Below are 21,683 nucleotides of genomic sequence, written 5' to 3'. Positions count from 1 at the left end.
ATATATATAGTTTTCATCTTATGAGTTGAGCAGAGCAAAGGTAAGTTCATCTAACTTCATTTCAAGTTATATAGTTGTGTTTAGCCCTCAAACTCGCATACGCATACTTTCAATGTGCTGGTGCCAATTAACATGCATCCTTTTATGATACAGACATAGGTAGGCAGGATCAGCACTCAACGCTTCATTGATCTAGATTGAGCTCGAGAGTTAGTGGTGATCCTCCTTGCATTTTGGAGAACATCTTTTTCATTTGGTTTAGTAGTTTCATTTTAGGATGTTGTGGGGTCTGTCTCAACATCCATCTCAGTCAATTTAGAGGCTTCGTGGACGGTTACTAGTTCAATTGGAGTCTATTTTACTTGTTGAGGCTTAAGTGCCATTTTGGCCAGAAGATTATATGAAGTATTTATTTTAAACATGCTTTATTTCTTAATTAATTTGAGTTTAGTCTTTCGTTGAGTAAAATAAGCCTGACCAAGGGCTCATTTAGGGCCCAGCAATGGTCCTCGTGTGCCGGCCACGTCCAGGGTGTAGGCTTAGGGCGTGACACCTCAATGTTTTAATAATGTCCACTGATAAAATTTAGTAAAATAGATAGCAGCAACATAAAAATTTACAAAATATGGGCATGCAAAGTTGATAATTATCGGAGGATTCTCTAATAACACAAAACTGCATCTTTGTATGTGAAAGAATGACGATGTTGATCAAGAAATGATAGATTTGTAAGAGCTTTTTTTATCGTACCTTTAACAGTTTCAGTAGAAAAAATGTGCTTGAATACTAAATCAATGTTTGTATTTAATTTGTACAAATAAATACTTATAGCAATAGTTTTTGCATAAACAGAAACAACAATGTATAAAGCATGTACTCAAAAATATATTTAATAATATAAACATAAATACATGACTATAAAAACATACCATCATTTTAAAAAATCAAATGAAAGAGCACGAAAAAATTCAAGCATATTAAATGTACTATATCCGCTTAAGGAAATTATTCCTCTCTAATACCAGATGTTAAATGAATACATCTTCTCAAGATAGAACGATTCTATTCACCAGTGTATTGATAAAAAAAACAATTGTGTCAATGATTCATTCAAAAAGAACAACTTACAGAAATATTAATTATCCAGAAGAAATGGAAGAAAAACATTGTTTTTAAAATTAGAGGATTGTTCTCAATTTATAGACATCAAAGGTTAGTGAGGATAAATGATTATTGTGTCTTATCCGAAAGGATGCTACTCTTTGTAAAAGTTACAACACTTTAAAGGTATCAATTGTGACAATTCCCAAATTTTGATAGCTAGGAAGAAGCTTAGAAGTTGAAATAGTAAGTTTTTGGAAGAATAAAAATTTGGCAATTTTCTTATGTTAGGAAAAAATGAGTTTTTTTGTCAACTTTAAACGACCATAACTTCTAGATCAGTGTGGGTTAGAGTTAGTTCTTGATATAGTTTGAAAGTCCTTGGAGAGATCTTTCAAACATCGTCGAGTTTGCACGATTTTGTTTTTTTATGAGTGAGTTATGGATTTCCAATGTTTGGTTATTAGATTAAGGATAGTACAATCTGGATTTTGGAAGGGGAAAGTTGTCTTTTCCTAACCGAATTATTTTGTTTCTTTTTGGGTAATAAATTAGGGTTTGAACTGATTTTAATCAGTTCACTCTTTTAGAAAACAAGTTAGGGTTTTGAGAGAATCGCAATGAATAGGAAAAAAGAGGAGAAAAGGAAGTAAGAACGTTCAAGATCGTCAAAGTTCGGCTTGTGAAATTCGTCGGGGGTTATCCCTAAAAAGGTATATGAAATCTTTTTGTGTTGGGTTCGTTCACCCATTCATTAACATGTTTAATTCAGTGAGTTCCGACTAGATTGGTTTATGAATATTGAAGTTCTTCATGAACAATTAGTGAATTCATGTTTGTTGAGTTGCAGCATGTTCTAGTATATTGGATTCATGTTTATGGGTTTTTTTTCGAGTCTAATCTATCGAAGATTAAGAAAAACGAGAACGGGAACTCCTAGTGTTGCTGGAGAATTGGAAAAGAAAGATCTCAAGGCTATGGGAATATACCACTCTCGAGTATTGATGTTATTAGTGATTCTAAGTGATTGGGGTGAGATCCATGGATGTTTATATGGTTTCAAGATGAAAAATGGAGAACGAAAGTCGAAGGTGCCGTCTGAAAGTCCCTGGGTTTCCGCACCTACCAAAGCCTCTAAATACAACATCAGCTTGAAAGGATCTGGCGTGCCGTGCCTGCCAGAGCACCTCAGATCAGTGTCTATCCATCAGGCTCTTGCACTGCACGCCTCTCACAGCGCGAAGGTCACCTGGAGACCCTGTTCTTTCCCTATCTTTTCGTACTAGTTCCTAAGTGATGTACCTACAATTCCTTGTTGATTCAAATACTATAAGGTACATCGAAACATCATGAAATCATACATAAACATGAATAATGAACCTTGAATGCATAATTCAATTCAAGGAAAGTTAGGATCAATGTCAAAAAAGTTAAGATGTTAAGTCTTAAGCTATTAAGTAAGTTAAATTAAAGTTTCTTAAGGTTTCCACGAGTCTTATTTAAACGTTTTAATTACTTTTTAAGTTTCGAGTTAAGGAAAAAGTAAAATTTGAAGTCTTTTCTTTGATGAAGTATAAGAGGTCTAAGTATTCCCAAATAAGTTGATTAAGATCAAAAGTTTCAAATCAAGTAAAAAGTAAAGAATTGAGTTTATTTCTCAAAAGATATAAAATAAGTAAGTATTCCTTAGGAAGTTTATAAATGTTTTTAATTTTAAGTTAAAGGGAAACTAATATTTCCCAAAAGAGTTTTAAAAAAAATGGGAATATTGATTCCAAGAAAGCTTTTTAAAGCTAAAAAAAGGGTTGATAAAATTATCATAACCACAATGAAGGAAGTTATTTTAAAAGCATGAGCTAAATTATATTTTGAGGTTAGTATTGAGAACCGATGTGGGGATGAGATTTGATATTAACTCAAGTCTCCATGTAAACCATGTAAAAATAATAAGTACTAATGGGTCGTAATTTTTAAATAATCACGTGTGTTAAGCCAGTGGATCCACTAGGATTAGGATGTTCTATGCGACGGTAAAGTATAGGAAAGTTCTGGCAGCTTGGGCTAGACGTTGTATCATCACTTATTGTTTGATGGTTGTCATATAGAGAAACTCCCACATTAGTAGTTTCATGGTTCCTTAAGAGGTTCTGCATAGTATGAATGGGGCTACGGGCTTCATTCATGCATTGCACGAGTAGACATTAAGAGGAAGCATGAAGTCTTTTATTAAGATTATGAGTTTACGTCAGATTATTTTGTATTTTTACATACATCTTAGAGTCAATTGTATATTTTCATACATAGAGTTGAAAACCATGTTTTGACCAACTTTTCTTTATATTGCTCATGTTTTTAAACTACTATATAATGAAATAAGTTAATTGTGTTGTGTTAAGTTATCCATGAGTTGAGCAGACTCAAGGTAAGTGTTCCTTCTTACTCCTTTTAAAGCTTAAGTTATTGTTTACCAGTCCAACATGCATATTCGTACATTCAATGTACTGATGCCATTTGGCCTACATCGTCTCATGATGCAGCCGCAGGTAACTAGGATCGACATTCAGCTCAGATCATTGGTGAGCCTCCTTGCATCAGGAGGATTCTTTTATTGTTGTAAGTCATTTTCAGTTATGGAATGTTGTGGGGATTGTCCCAACATTCATCTTAGTATGTTTAGAGGCTTCATAGATAGATAGAGTTGGTTTCATTAGTCTTTTTATTTCCCTTGTAAACGATAAGACTTGAGTGGTCATTTTGACTAAGCATTATTTTAATTTTATTCTCTTTGAGTTATTTCTCTAGTGTTTAAGTTTTCCGCGGAGTTAAAAAAGTCATGCCAACAATTTTCTTGGGGCCAGCAATGGTCTTCGAGTGCTAGGCATGTCAAGGATATATGCTTGGGGCATGACAAACTTTGTATCAGAGCATAGGGTTCAAGATTCCTAGGGAGTCTTTTAAGCCATTTCTATAGAGTCTTTGTCATCGGTGTGAAGCGTGTCACATCTATGATTAGGAGATTACAACAATTAGGAACTCATCCCTTTTTTTCATACTCAATTTGTTAGTAAGAGTTTTATCTCAAAAAAGTTTCCCTCTAAATTGTGCTTGTACGTGTTTTTTCATAGAATCATGCCTCCACGAAAAGTAATTAGAGGTCCTCATATTAGGAGGAACATTGGAGAGCAAGTGTTTCCAAATGCGCATGAAGTGCAACCTCAAGGTGAAATTACCCATGATGAGTTCCGTGAGACTACCCGGATGTTATGTCAAGTTGTGAATCGTCAAGTTGGACAAAGATGTAGTATACATGAAGTGGTTTATACTTCAAGGATCCATGAGTTTTGGGGGATGAGTCCAACAAGCTTCACAGGTTCATGTGTCACAAAGAATCTAGAGAACTTTGTTGAAGTACTTCAGATTTTTTTTACATATTGCATGTTGTTGATGCGGAGAGGGTGGAACTAGCAGCATACCAACTAAAAGGTATCACTAGAGTCTGGTTCGACCAATGGAAAAGGAATAGGGCTGACGATGTGCCAATTGTGAGTTGGTTTGTGTTTGAGAATGCTCTTATGGAATGTTTCATTCCTTGTGAGTTGCGAGAGGCAAATGTTAGAGAATTTCTAACCCTTAACCCGGAATTTATAAGTGTTAATGAGTAAAGTGTGAAGTTTACAAAATTTCTCCACTATGCTCCGAAGATGGTCGTTGAGATGAAGAGAAAGATTAGTTTTTTTTGTTGTTGGATTATCTTGTCAGCCAAGCAAGGAAGGCAAGGCAGCAATGTTGATAAGGGATATAAACATAGCAAGGTTAATGATCCATATACAACAAATTGAAAAGGATAAGTTGAAGGATAAAGAAGGGTTTAAGAATAAGAGGGCTAAGACATTAGGCAACTAGATAAGGTACCAAAAGAGTGGTACGAATTCAACCTTCCAACAGAAATAGAAGGGACCTTCCCTACCATCTGCTAATGCCCTTGCATCCAAAAACAATGGTGAGCATAATGGTCGGAGTTGAAAAACCTTTAGAGATAGACTATATGCTATCAATGGTCGCCAAGAGTGTCCAAAGAACAAGCAAGGAAATGGTATCGATGGAGGAACAAACCGCCTATATGCTATCAATGGTTGCCAAGAGCAAAAGGATTTGCCAGATTTTTTCACTGGTATGATTCAAGTCTTTGACTTTACTGTTTATGCTTTTCTAGACCTAAGATCCAGTTTATCTTTTGTAACTTTATATGTTGCTATGAATTCTTATGTTATTCCTCAGGAACTTAGTGAACCATTCAATATTTCTACACCTATTGCTGATTCCTATTCTAGGAGACAAATTCTATCATGATTGTACCATTTCTTATCAATCACAAAAGTACCATGGATGACTTAGTTTAGTTAGACATGGTAGATTTTGATATCATTCTACGTATGGACTGGTTTCATGCCTATTATACATCAATAGATGTCAGGACTCGAGTAGTTAAGTTTTATTTTCCAAATGAGCCAGTCTTTGAGTAGAAAAGCAGTTCAGTAGTGCCCATGGGTCACTCCATTTCATAACTTAAGGCAAAAAAGTTAGATTCCAAAGGGTGTGTCTATCACTTAGTCTATAATGACTCAAGTGCTGAGATACTTCATGGTTCGTCAGTTTCAGTTTTAGTAGTAAGAGAGTTTCTTGAAGTATCTTTTGATGATCTACTCGGAGCCCCTCCTAAGAGAAAAATAGACTTCGATATAGACATCATTACAGTTAATCATCCTATATCTCTTCCACCATATAGAATGGTACCATTAGAGTTGAAAGATCAGTTGAAGGATTTTTTCTAGAGAAGGGTTTTACTTGAATAAATTATCCTAGGAGACAATTAAGTTTCAACGGTTTGAAGCTTGTGAGAAAAGCTTTCAAGAAATTGAAAAAAAGTTGAATACTGCCCAGTTTTTACTTTACCAAAAAGTAGTCATTTTTTTGTGGTGTCGTGTGATAAATCAAGTTATTTGTTTGGGTTGTGTGTTAATAAAAAATGAGAAATTTATAGCTTATGCCTCCATAAATTTTAAAGTTCACGAGAAAAATTAGCCAACTAATGACTTAGAGTTGGTTGATGTAGTATATACTACGAAAGGTGAAACCATTATCTTTATGGTGTTTATGTGGAAGTGTTGACAGACCACAAGATTTTTCGGCATGTGTTTAGTTAGAAAGAACAATCTAAGGCAAAGAAGGTGGTCTATGGGTTGTACCATACATTTCGAGGAAGATAAGAAAAAATTAGCAAAGGAGGTGCATAGACTTGCACGATTAGAAGTTTGATCAATGAATTGCACAGACAGATGAGTAGTGGTGATGAATGGGTCTGAATAATCATTAGATTTAGAAGTAAAAGTCAAGCAAGACGAAGACTGTATCTTGCTTGAATTGAAGGGAAGTGTTCATAAGCAAAAAGTGATGGCTTTTGAAAAAGGGGGAGATGGTGTATTGAGATATCAAGGTCGGTTTCTTGTACAAATGGTAGATGATTGAATTACTTTAATAATTCACCCGTAAAGGGTTTTATCAGATTTGGTAAGAAAGGAAATCAGTTTGTAGAAGCTACTCGAGAATCTAAACAGGATAGGAAGAAGTGGTATCTAAATCTCTTCGAATCCGAAGAAGTTCCAAATTGAGGTACTAATCCTTTTCTTGGCATTGATATTAAGTGGGCATGTTGTGTTTATATTTTTTTGTTGGGCGTATGATTTGAATGTAGGATGTTACACCAAAAGCCTAATTAGAAATAATCTCATTCGAGGATGAATGTTTCCAAATGGTAGATTGTCACATCCGGGGAGCACCCTCTAGACGTACTCGGCATTGTCGTCCTCTTTGAGGACTAAGACTAGCCTTTTAGCTTACATCATTACATTCATATGTCAAAATTAGCGAAAATTTAAAACTTTTCTTTACTTCTACATTGAGGTTTACATAGAACTCGACATACACATACTATATATATATATAACATATATATATATATATACCCTTCGTATAGGAAGATTACTTAGTCTTCGACTTTTATTACACATAGATATATAAAATATAACATAGTCTCAAATAGTCATCTCATCTCATAATCATCTAATAAAAGTAGAACAGTTTGGGCCTAGCCCATAAATCAATGAAATAAGACCACTTATAGGTCTTACAATGCTTAGTACTTCAATGAAAAGGAAAGAACATAAGAGTCTTAAAAACTAAAGCAACACCATAACCTTGATAGTGTCATTGCCCTCACAAAAGTGAGGACCTACCCTACTTGGATGATTAAGAATTCCAAGTCTTCTTCAAAGTCGTCTCCAAAATCCCTTCAATGACACGAACCTAAAATGTTGGGGAAAGGGAAGAAATGGGTTAAGTACACCACTTGTACTATGTGTGAGACCATATGCACACATATCATGAAATCATCTAAAAAAGGGACATTTCATTAAACTATGCAATTTACAATGAAAACGTTTATGCACATTCAACAAGGGCATACAAATCAATTAGACATGTTCATTAAGTCATAGGCATGTGCATCATAAGACCGACAATAAAAAGTCTAGTCAAGTCAACATGAATACCACATAATTAAACACATAGTTAGAGTAACTCTATCATCAAGTTATAATTGCAACAAACGTGAATAAGAGTACATTTCAACATAACCAAAGTAAGACTATTTCTCATGACCCTCTTTAAGTCCACTTATGCAATGACTAAGAAAAGCCCCACACGCTTACTTAACCGAGTAACGTAGCAAGAACCATAACAATGCCAAAGTTCACATAATATAACATCAACAGTACATAATATCATACTTTTGCAACAGAGACCAAATTCATGTTCATCAGAGTAATCAACATCACATAGTGTCATTAACATGTAATAATTTACATTTATAAGCATATACATAACAACATAATCCTCCTAAGACTTCCCTTAAGGCTAACTAGTGCAATGTATAGGTAGAGTCTCATATCCCTACCTAGACTAAGCTAAACCCCTTAGGTAATCTTTGTTAGAGTTCAATCCTTTATTTCATTTTACCTTTTTGGGAACATATTGCCTTAACCGACATATACCACATGATCTAATGTGGAATCCGATGTCATGAAACTCTAAATCGAATGAAGGCGGACTACTTGCCATGGTATTACCAAATCATGAACATAGCAACTACGTGGATCCACTAGCTAGTATTCCTATGAGGGCAACGTAGTTCAGAACTAGGAGATATAGTAGGGACCCTCCTTATGGTACATGCATTGGAGTCCCAATCAAGAGTACACTAGTGATCCTACCTTTCCTATGTGGGAAGGGACACTCCTCACTCTAGTTCACTCAGTGCTAAGCTAGAGTCTCTTTTTGAAATGTCTTTAGTCTTTATTAATCATTATAGCTTAATGTAGGGCATTGGGCCTATCCGTTGTATAAACTTCATCATTATCATAGCTCAATAAGAATCGCAGGAGTATTGTCCTTTCATTACAAGTCATATAGGTGAGGTTACCACATTAGCATATTCACATCATGATAAGGCACATTTGTAAATCATCACCATCCTTATAATATTTACATCTTAGCCAACATCTCACAAACCATATTCAACACATTTATATTCAACATCATACCAAACCTATCAATCCTAATGCAAGGCAAACTTCAATACAACATCATCACTTAACCAAAAGTAACCATAATTGAAGTAAAGAGTTGGGATCACAACACTTACCGAGTCTCTTTCATAATTCATCATCAAGTACTTACCATCAACCCTTAATTCAACCAAATATGGATGTAATATCATCACACAACAATAACCAACATGATAATGAGACTAATTGAATCACTATATCACAATCCATTACTAGTTCATAGCTTAAGATTAATCAAGAACTAGCATAATAGGACTATAATTCACCTCAATCTATTCATATTTGATACAATAACATAATATAGTAGTAAGTCAACCAACAACCAAGTCAATTGAACCAAAACTACACAATACATACGAAGATCATAACCTAGGGTTAAGTGAAATAGGTCATCTTCTACAAACTAGACCAATCCATCAAGATATAATGTATTTAAGTTAAAATACATGTTAATGTATTCAATATCCAAAATAAAACATAATAAAATAATTCATCACATCAATTGCGTATAAGATGTAAACCCACTTGAAAACCCATCTTTTAAAATCAATTCGATGGAACCCTTTGAGGAAACAGGTCTAAAAGGTGAAAGAGATCTCGTACCTTACTTATTTATGAAGTTTGATGGAGAAATTCGAACCTTTGAGTCCCTTGAACCCACTCCTAGATTGGTCTTCAATGGGGTTCTTCACTTGAGAGAGAAAGAAGAGAAGGAAGTGAGTTTTGGGTTTTAGAATTATAAGATCTTAGGTTATTCTCCTTAGGTCAGAGGCTTTATATAGGTTGTTAACTAACATAGTTAGACCTCCCTTAATCCGTTATTAACATCCTAAATAAGCCAACTAATTACTTAACATATGTGAAAACGCGCAGCAAAACGAACCCCTCACAGACGAGACCCCAACCACCAGTCCGTATGTGAGACGACGACCACAGGACCCTCCGTCCTGTTTGTCCATCGTTTTGGTCAGAGACTGGTACAAAACTAGTCTTGGTTAAAATGAATTATTGTTCATCGATGTGGCAATCGACGACCCCATCGAATGACACACGGATCGTTTACCACAAGTCGTGGTCAAACTACCTTGGGCAATGCTTTGACCCTAAAAAAAAGGGTCCTCCTCAAGGGCCCTTAGTTGGATCTTGGGCAGTCCTGCCCGGACGTTTATACTATGAATTAACTCTAATATGTGTGAGACACCCTTCAACCAATTTTCATTATTTTCCGACTCATAAAAGCTAGTCAAATAGGCTAAGGCACTCTAGTAACTCATTAAACTAGTTTCCGAACGTCATGGACGTCGTTGGACATTTTGACTTCTAAACATCATAAATGACTTATATTTATTAAAATTGACCTTAAAACAATGTATAAACATTTTCACACACATGTTAGTCTCTAGAAAACGTCCTAGAGTTTTGATGTGTTACATAGATATTGTAACATCTAGCAAATTTACATAGCCATGAAGAAGCTTCGAAGTTGAAATAGTAAGTTTTGGGAAGAATTAAAAGCAGGAAATTTTCTTAAGTTAGGAAAAAGTGAGCTTTTGGTCAACTTCAAATAGCCAATACTTATAGATCAGGATGAGTTAGAGGTAGTTCTTGATATGGTTGGAAAGCACTTGGAGAGATCTTTGTAAGGCCCCCAAGTTTGCACGGTTTCATTTTCTTATGGGTGAGTTATGACTTTGAGAAATAGGGTTGTTAAATTAAGGATAGTCCAATTCCGATTTGTGAAGGACAAAGTTTTCTTTTCCTTATCCATTTATTTTATTTAGTTTTTGAGAAATAAAGTGGGGTATAAACTGATTTTATTCAGTTATGCTTTTAGAAAACAAGTTAGAGTTTTGAGAGATAAGAAAAGAAGAGGAGAAAAGAGGACAAGTGGGAAAAAGAAGCAAAAACGTTCAACATCTCAAGCTTCATCTTGTGGAATTAATCGAGAATAATATAAAAAGGTATGATATCTTTCTCTATTGGTTTCGTTCACCCATGCACTATAATGTTTCATTCAGCGAGTTTTGAATAAATTGGTTGATGAATATTGAAGTTCTTGATGAACAATTATTGAATTTTTATCGGTTGAGTTGTAGCATGTTCTAGTTTATTAGATTCTTGTTTCTGGGTCTAATCTATTAGGTTATGAGGTTATTAGAGATCCTAAGTGATAAGGGTGAGATTCATCGAAGGTTAGATAGTTTAGAGATGAAAAATGGAGAGCCAAAGTTGGAGGTCCCATCTTAAAGACAACCTTTCTTTGACATGATCTTGGGAGCCACACCATCCAGAGCGCCTCAAACCAAAGTGTGTCTGTTAGGCTGTGGTGATCCAAGCCGCTCAGAACACCAAGGTCACCTAGAGACCTCATTCTTTCCCTATCTTTTCATACTAGTTCTTAACTGATGTACCTAAAATTCCTAGTCGATTCCAATACTGTAAGGTACATATAAGCATCATGAAATCATCCATTAACATGAATCGTGAACCTTGAATTAATAATTGAATTCAAAGAATGTTAGGATCAAAGTCAAGGAAGTTAAGAAGTCAAGTCTAAAGCTATGAAGTAAGTTAGAGTAAAGTTTCTTAAGGTTTCTAAGAGTCTTAATTTAACATCATTTTAAGGCTAAGTTTTGATTTAAGAAAAAGTAAAAGTTGAAGTCTTTTCTTCGAAGAAGTATAAGGGCACTAAGTATTCCCAAATGAGTTGATTAAGACACAAAGTTGCAAGTCAAATAAGGAGTAAAGAGTGGAGTTCATTCTCAAAATATACGCGGGGACTAAGTATTCCCTAGGAAGTTTATAAATGGTTTTATATTTAAGTTAAAGTGAAACTAAGATTTCCCAACAGAGTTTTATACAACAAAAAGGTACATCGATTTCTAGAGGGTTTTTTAACGATAATAAAAAGGTTGAGAAAATTATCTCAACCCAGAGGAAGAAAGTTATTTTTGAAACATGAGCTAAAGTATATTCTGGGAGTAGTATTGAGCACCGTTGTGGGGATGAGAGTTCACATTAACTCAAGTCTCCATTCAAACCATGTAGCCATTATGGATATTAACGGGTCATAATTTTGATCAAATGAGTTAAGCTAGTGGATCCACTAGGATGAGGATTTTCTATACGACGACAAAGTATGTGATAGTTCTGGCAGCATGGGCGAGATGTTGTATTACCACTTAGTCTCATAGTGGTGGTTGTCGGTTAGAGAAACTCCCACAACACTAGTTGCATGGTTCCTCAAGAGGTTATACCTATCAAGAATGGGGGTATATGACTTCATTCAAGCATTGCACGAGTAAACTTTGAGAGAAAGCATGATGTCTTTTATTAAGATTATGCGTTACATCAGATTATTTTTTACTTTGACATACATCTCTGAGTCAATTGTATTTGCATACAATATTTGAAAACCATGTTTTAACTAACTGTGCTTTATATTGCTCATGTTTTTAAGCTGCTATATAATGATATGAGTTAGTTGTATTGAATTAAGTTATCCATGAATTGAGCAGAGCTAAGTTAAGTGTTCCTTCTTATTCCTTTTCAAGCTTAAGTTGTTGTTTAACATTTAACTCCCATACTCGTACAGTCAATGTACTGATTCCACTTGGCCTGCATCGTATCATGATGCAGACGCAAGTAATTAGGATCGACATTTCGGCATGCCATTGATCCAGTGAGTAACTCAGAGTCAGTGGTTAGCCTCTTTTCATCCGGATGACTCTTTTTCATTTATGGAATGTTGTAGGGATTTACCTAACATTCATCTTAGTACTTTTAGAGGCTTGATAGATTTATAGAGTTAGTTTTTTTTAGTGTTTTCATTTCCCTTATAAATTATAAGACTTGAGTTGTCATTTTGGCTAAGTATTGTTTTAATGTAATTCTCTTTGAGTTATTTCTCTAGTTTTTATGTCTTACAGTGAGTTAAGAAAGTCAGGCCAAGGGTTCGCTTGGGGCCAACAATGGTCTTCGAGTGCCGGCCACATCCAGGGCATAGGCTCGGGGCATGACAACAACGTTTCATAAAAATCACAACTTTTCATTAAAATGGAACCTCTTTATAAAAGTCTCAACTTTTCATCAAAGTCATAAATTTTCGAAAAGGTTATAACTCTTTTAAAAAGTTACAACCCTTCCATAAAGATCCAATCTTTCGGAAAGGTTACAACCACAAATTAAAGAAATATTTTTTCATAAATTCACATTTTTTGTAAAAGTCACAACTTTTCATGAAAGGGAAAGGGTAGTTTGGGAAATAAAATAAATTAAAAGGAAATCTCGGTTTAGGGTGGCGCCACGTAGACGGGCTTAGGTTTGTCTTATATATATATATAATCTAACTATTATCCATTAATTTATTTGTAATGACACAATTCCTCTAGTCATGATAACACCTACCATAACTAGCCACTAGGTAAGCCAACATGTACCCAAAACGTGAGTAATAGGTGTAAGGGCAGAACTAAAATTGAAATAATACTTACAAAAACAAAATACAAATATGGAAAGCAAAACAAATGCTACATATGATGGGAACCCTTCAAGAATCAAGATAACAAGAGTACAAAGCTATCTATTATGAAAATATACAAGTAACAAAAGTGAACCACAATGAGCAGTCACAAAAGTGAAAGACAAGCTAACATATGTATAGAAGGAGATAAGCTAGTCTAGGATTCCAAGTGCTCACCCACATCTCAAAATTCTCAAAATACAAAAGATGGCAGAAATGAATACAAATGGTAGTTGGTAGTAAGACGTACATAACAAAAAAGATGCATAGTGCAACATAAGTACCAAACCAAGGTATTTATTAGGAATCGTAGGAGAACGGAGCAATAAAGGTAAAGACAATAAGAAAAATATAAAATTCATACACAAACAAATGTATATGTAGGAAATAAAAAAGACACACGAGTGTAAAAAAGTAAATCTAAGTACATTTAAACTAAACCTAACTGGACCCCATAAGCCTAGAAAGTACACTCGTGTGCAAGTTTAAATAAAACACAAATGGAGTTCCATAAGTATGATAGGTACACAGAATAACAAATACTACAAGATTAAGATACTCAAATCCAAGTACCAAAGAAGTCAATTATGCCTCAAAACCACATTAATAGAATATGGGCCTCGAACCCAAAACATCACTTGCTAGCTTGAGATAATGGCATCAAACCATAAAACTTCAGTGTCATGACCCGAGTCTAGGCCCCAAATGCGACACGGCATATTCGTCCCAAAGAGTGTCATACAGGCCTCAAAGTATTCATAACATTTGATATACGGAAAATAGTGTGGAATTAAAACTCATTTAGATTAGAACTTTGAAAGTACTTCATTAAAATCTTTCAAAAGACACAACAGATGTATAAATCTCACATAGTCATCATATCAATGTATTTGAACAAAAGTAGGGACACAACCCTTTACAATAGAAAAGACTAGGATTGTCCATTATATGAATAAAAGGAAAGAAATTTCCAACAAGACACTTGTCCCCGACGTATGTGGATGTACCACTCTAGCCTTGGAGGAATAGCAATCCAACCACTTCAATATGTTCGGAAGCACTCACTTTCCAGAACCTAAACATGTAGTAAAATAAGAGAAATATGAGTTAGCACACAAAAATGTATTGAGTATGATGACTGTGCAAAAACATGCTTTGAAATATATATTTTGGTTAGATACCATGCATTATGGCACTTTTTGAAATATCATGAACAATAGAATCTGAGACATATCCAAGTATAATTATCGCACACTCATAACATCATATTTAAAATGTATTCCATGTAAACCATTATCATAACCTTATACCTTCACCCCAAATAACTCTCATGCTATACCTTGTGCAATGCATGGATATCATCCAATACCAAAATCCACACCTAGAACAGATTAAGGTCACCTAAAGTTAACTTAATCTTCTTCCCTTTTAACCTTTACACCATATCTATGTATAAGATGCATAACAATTTACAAGCCATGACAAGGGAAAATAACTCATAATATGACCCAAGTATAACATGCATATAACATTAAGCACTTGAGAGTCAATATCTTTCAATTACATCATTTAGTGGACTTTCATACATTAGTCATTTAGACTTAGAGAACTCACTATGACCCTCTTAAAGCATACTCTTGCAATGCATGGATAACATCCCATGCTACCACCCACACATCATATAACTTCTCAAGAAACCATTATGCACATCTTACATGATGGGAATAAGCGTTTATCTAACATAGACCATGAGAACTAAATCATGGAATCTTCAGTCATATAACCCAACACCGTAAATATGTGGTCTATTTCATGTCACACCCAGAGCTACCCCCAAGACACGGACACGTGACCTAATACCATAAGTGATCCCATGTTAACTATGCTGACATGACCATAAACATACTAAAGATAATAAACTGGTGTGGAAGTTAAATAATAATTAAATTGAAAATACGGGGAATACACATTTGAGATATATAAGAACTGATGAGTTCAATATAAAGAACATATTAACTCAAAACTAAGCTGAAACTAATTATGTCTGAAATAAGCGTCTAACTAACTAGAAATGTTGGGACATGCCCCAGCTAATTCTAGCAAAACTATAACTAAATGACTAAAAATGTTAAAAAGAAACTAATGATTATTGTCCTTGTAGAATGAGGACTCACAATTAATTCTTCTAAACTGGAGTCGAAAATCGATCTAAGCATGATCTAGATGTTGAGAACCTGAACCTACATCATGAGAAGATGTAGCGCACGATGTGCCGATACTTTAAAGGCACTAAGCATGAACGATAAAATAAAGCTGAAATAATACCTAACTGAACAAGAAAAAAAGGAAGTTTAATATTCTGAACATGATGTATGAAATGCTCAGCTAACAGGATGCAATGGCCAAATTTATATCATGGCCACATACTCAGTAACTAATTCCAGGGGAAATCTTTCGATTTGGGGGCTGGAATTGATTAAAACTTATTGCGTTCTTGAACTAGGGTTCTTGACCTTTTTCCCCTCTCTTGCTTTTAAATTTCTAAGTTTTTATTAATGATTTTGACTTAAGTAAGTTATACTTATATTTCTAGGCTGATACTAACTAAATCCTTATGATTTATGGACTAAACAACGTAGCTTACTGGTCAAACGAACAAGGAAAGGACCAAAAGATCCCCGACTTAAAATATGTTTGAATCACAGACTGAGTCGATTGATGGTCCATACAACTTGAGTGTCATTTGTGACTGAGATTTGAAAGTAAGATGGTGAATCGATGGAGTCAACTAACGGACTGTAAGTCGACTAACGGCCCATACTAATCGATCATCGTTCACGACTTAGAACTTGAAGCTAGCTGGCCAATGGATGCAGATGACTGACTGGTCAATATTGGTCGACTGTCGTTCACGACTGAGGACTGAAAGTTGACTGACACATAGATGGAGTCGAGTTACAGAACGTAAGTCGATAGAAGGTCCTTAGTTAGCTTAGTGGTTAACACCTACAACTTCTGAAAATATCTGTTATGGGTCTATTTTGGATACAGGGTGTTACATTATCTTTCCCTGGAGCCATTCATCCTTGAATAAACACTAAACTAGCTGAAAGGGAGGGAGAGGGATGCAATCCCTACCATTGAACACTAAGAACTTAATTTTTAACTGAACTGAGTTTCAAGAACATGCAAATACGCTGAAAATGCAAGTACAAACCGAGGGAACACGATTCTTACACTGAATTCACACATTAATGTCTCAAAAAATTAAATAGGAACTATTACCTCAAGCTGGAGTTGAATCAGAAAGAAAGAAGTAAGGATACTTGGTTTTCATGGCTGCTTATGCTTCCCAAATATCGTCCTCTAATGACTGACTCCTCCACAAAACCTTGACTAAAATGACTTCTTTGTTTCTCAACCTTCAAACTTGACACTCAAGAATCTCAACAAGTACATCCCAATAAGAAATACTATCTTTCACAGTGACACTCTCTAATGGCACTATCGAGGCTGGAATACCCACACACTTCTTCAAGAGCTAAATGTGGAAGACTGGATGCACTACTACTAGTTTTGCTGGAAACTCTAATGTATACCAAATTCTACAGCTAAAAATAACCAATGCACTAACTATTTAGGGTTACATGTCTTACCTGTTATTTGATTATGGTTATATCTGTTTACTATTGTCACACCTGGAGCCTACAGTTGGACGTGGTCGGCACTATATAATCATTTGTACCCACCAAATGAACCCTTAGCCTGACTTACTTAACTCAGCGAAGCACTAAACTTAACTTAAACAAAAATAAAGCATATTTAAATAAAATTAATTCATAAATTAATCTGGCTAAAATGGCAGTTGAGTCTCAACAAATAAAATAACTACAAACTAAACTACTAACAGTCTATGAAGCCTCAAAACTGATTGAAGAGGGATGTTGGAACATACAACACAACATCCTAAAACTGAACTACCAAAGCAAATGAAATAGATGTCCTCTGGAACGCAAAGAGTCTCACCACTAACTTTGGAGCGCAATCTGGATCAATGAAGCGTTGTGTGCTGATCTTGTTTAACTGCGTTTGCATCATAAAATGATGCAAGCCAACTGGCATCAGTACATGGAATATACGAGTATGCGATTTGGAGTGCTAAACACAACTATAATGCTTGAAATAGAGTAAAGATGAACTTACCTTGTCCCTGCTCAATTCATAATATAACAACTCAATATAAAACAATAATGACATATGCAATGTGTATTTATATAAAACAGATAAAATAGTGTAATTCTTAGTTAATTAAATATATAACAATAATAAACTCAACTTTACTTATTTATGAAAGTAGTATAGTTTCTGTGGGAGATTTTCCAACCGACAACCATCACATTGAGCCTAAGTGATGATACAACGTATTACCTCATGTTGCCCAAGGACCATCCTATACCATACCATCATTATAGGACCTTACTTGTCTTAGCAGATGCACTAGCTCTCCTTACGTGATCATCTAAAAAGTATGACCCGTCAATTCCCATGTTGGCTACATGGTTTAAATAGAGACATGAGTTAATATGCACTCTCATCCACACATCGGTTCTCAATACTACTTCCAAAATGTAAGTTAGTTCATACTTTTAATAAGACTTCCTTCCTTTGGGTTGAGATAATTTACTGAAGCCGTTTAGCTTTAAAAGCTCTTCTTGGAATCAATGTTCCAATATTTAGTACAAAACTCTATTGGAACTTCTTAGTTCCCTTTTAACTTAATCGTGAAAAAAATTTATAAACATTTAGGGGAATACCTACTTCCCTTATAACTTTTGAGAAATGACTTCAACTCAAACTTTTTGCTTAACTTGAAACTTAACTCTTAAGAAATACTTAGTTCTCTTATAGTACTTAAACGGAAGATCTTCAACTCTTTAAAAACGAAGTGATAACATTTGTCAAAGACATTAGAAAACTTTATAGACCTTTCGTTTACTTGATTCTTAACTTTTAAACTTGACTCTTTAACTTCTTTGACTTTGATCTTAGCTTACCTTGAATTGGATTATGGGTTCAAGGATCATCATATCACGTTTAGAAATTATTTAATGATGTCTAGATGTACTTTAGAGTGTTGGAATCAAGTAGGAATGAAAGGTGCATAACTTAGAAACTACTACGAAGAGATAGGGAATGAACAGGGTCTTTAGGGGTTGTGGCGCTATGAGAGGCGCGGGGAGCGAGGGCCTGTCGGACAGACCCTGGTCTGAGGCGCTCTGGCAGGTGCGGCACCCCAAGGGCTGTCACACGGGACATCCGACTTTTATTCTTTGATTTTCATCTCTAAACCTCCCAAACTCTCATAAATCCCACCCCAAAAACTTAGGATCCCTAAATAACTCATTTCCCAATAGTTTAGACCCGAAAATAGTCCAAAAACATTAATCAAAACTACTAGAGATCAACTACAATTTAATCAAGAAGAACTTCACAACTTTTCATCAAGAACTTTATGATTTTCATCCAAATAAATCTAAATTTCTGTAATGAATCAATTTGGAGGGCGGGTTAAAGGACCCAACACCGAATGGTCTCACCTACCTCAATAAGGATCACCCCCGATTAAATCCACGCAATAATCTTGGCGTTCTTGCTTCTTCTTCTCCTTTCTAATCTTTTCTCCTTTTTTCTCTTCTCTCAAAACCATAAGTTCTATAAATGTATAAACTGAATGTGATCAGCTCGAACCCTAACTTATTACCCAAAATCAAAATTAAATAATTGGGTAAGAAAAAGACTAAAACACCCCTAACAATTCTGGATTGAACCTTCCCCTGTCCAACAATCCAACTTGTCAAAGTCATATATTACTCATACGAACTAAAAATTTCTCGATATTGGCGCTGTTGGAAAGATCTTCCCAATAACTTTCCATCCGTATAAGGAAATCACGCTACATCCTCTTGAGCTGGAAGTTATGGCCATTAAAGAATTACAAAAAACTCACTTATGAAATCCGGAATTTTTCAGATTTCCCTACTTTTTAAAAAAATGATTATTCTTAGTCTTTTATCTTAAACTTAGTTCTTTCAAGTTACGAGATGTTACAATATCTCCCCCTATCATTCGTCCTTGAAATGAGAACTCTTTCACTAAATTAAGGGTAGTAACAATATTTCAACACTCAACAAACAAAATGAAGTAATAACATGCTTACACACAGTCTTATAAGTGTTAATAAGAGAATTTAGTACCTTGATCTACATTCTCTACGGTTTGAAAGAGCTATGCATATGTCTTCTTTATATCTTCCTCAGCTTCCCAAATCGCTTTTTCAATGAATTGTTTCCTCCAAAGGACCTTGACTGAAGCAACTTCTTTTGTCCTCAACTTGCAAAGTTGATGATCCAAAATCCGATCTGAAGCTTCCTCAAAGGATAGGTTATTCTTATTCCAAATATTCTTTGTTGGTACTATCAATGAAGGATCAGTCAATCACTTCTTCACGATAGAAATATGGAACACCGGATGAACCGCTTCTAACTCTTGAGGTAGCTCCAACTCATAAGCCACATCGCCCACTCTATTAGAGATTCTATAAGGACCAATATACGCAGGTCTAAGTGACCCCTTCTTACCAAACCTCATAACTCCCTTAATAGATTAAATCTTAAGATATACCTAATCATCTACCTCAAACTCTAATGGCCTTTTCCTAACGTTTTTGATATGACTTTTGACGACATTTTGCTGTCTTCAACCTTTCTTGTATCACTTTCACCTTCTCTATAGCTTGGTGAACTAGATACTTTACTATCAACCCAGCTTCGCCAAGTTCGAACCACCTAATAGGATATATGCACCTTCTCCCATAAAGAGCTTCATATGGAGCCATTTGGATGCTCGAATGATAAATATTGTTGTAAGTGAACTCAATGAGAGGTATGTGATCATCCCAAGTACCTTTGAAGTCAATCTCACAATCTCTCGGCATATATTCTAAGGTCTGGATTGTACGCTCTACTTTTGCATCCGTCTGAGGATTAAAGCAATGCATAAGTTCACCTTTGAACCTAAACCTTTCTGGAAAGATTTCTAGAATTGTGCAGTAGACTAAGCACCTCTAAATGAAATAATAGAGACAGGAACTACATGAAGTTTTACTACTTCTTGAAGGTACAACTTAGCATAATCCTCGACCGAATAAGTACTCTTTACCGGCAAGAAATGGGCTGACTTTTTCATTTTGTCAACAATCACCCAAATAAAATCATGACGCCTACGAGATCTGTGCAAGCCCATGATGAAGTCCATATTAATCATCTCCCACTTCCATTCCATAAGTTTTATATTTTGAGCGGAATATCTAGGTCTTCGGTGCTCCACTTTCACTGGCTGAGAGTTTGAACACTTGGCAACAAACACATCAATATTTCTTTCCATGATGACTTCCCACCAATATACCTCTCTCAAATCGTGGTACATCTTGTTGGAACCTGGATGAATGTAATATATGGAGCTATGAGCCTCCTTCGAAATTTTCTCTTGGAGTCCATCTACCTTAGTTACACATAATCTGCCTTGGTACTTTAGCACACCATCTTCCCCTTTTTCATAATCCAATACTCTTTGGTTATTGACACTTGCCTTCAAATCAATCAAAATAGGTCTTGGTCTTGCTTCTCTTTCACCTCTGACACTAATGATGACTCAGCACCATTGGTCACCACTATTTCTTCTTCTGTGAAATCCATATGTCTCACTACCAAAGGTTAGTCTATGCACATTTTTATCTAACTCCCTCTTTTAGTCTTTACTATGGGCAGTACTACCCATAGTAAACCTGCTTAAGGCATCAACAGCCACATAGCCTTACCTATGTGGTAAAGAATATTCATGTAATAATCCTTGAGTAATTCTAACCACGTCCTCTTTCTGAGATTTATCTCGTTCTGAGTGACTACATAATGGAGACTCTTGTGATCAGTTAATATATCCACTTGAACAACATACAAGTTGTGATGCCATATATTCAAAGAAAAAATTAAAGTAGCAAATTCCAAGTCATGCATTGGAGAATTTTTTTCATAGAGGCATAATTTATAACCTTACCATTATTCATTAACACACAACCCAAGCCAACTCTTGATGCACCGAAATACACCACAAAACCTTGAGTACCCTCTAGTAAGGTCGAAATTGGAGCGGTAGTCAATCTCTTCTTGAACTCCTGAAAGCATTTCTCACAAGCTTCAGACCATTGAAACTTGACTATCTTCTGATTTAACTTGGTCAAAGAAGATGAGATAGATAAAAACCCTTCAACAAATCTCTTATACTAGCCATCCAAGCCCAAGAAACTCCTTTTATCTGTTGGA

Source organism: Solanum pennellii, chromosome 8, assembly GCF_001406875.1.
Source record: "Solanum pennellii chromosome 8, SPENNV200".
In the NCBI taxonomy this organism is placed as follows: Eukaryota; Viridiplantae; Streptophyta; class Magnoliopsida; order Solanales; family Solanaceae; genus Solanum; species Solanum pennellii.
Note: the sequence above shows the minus strand (reverse complement) of the source record.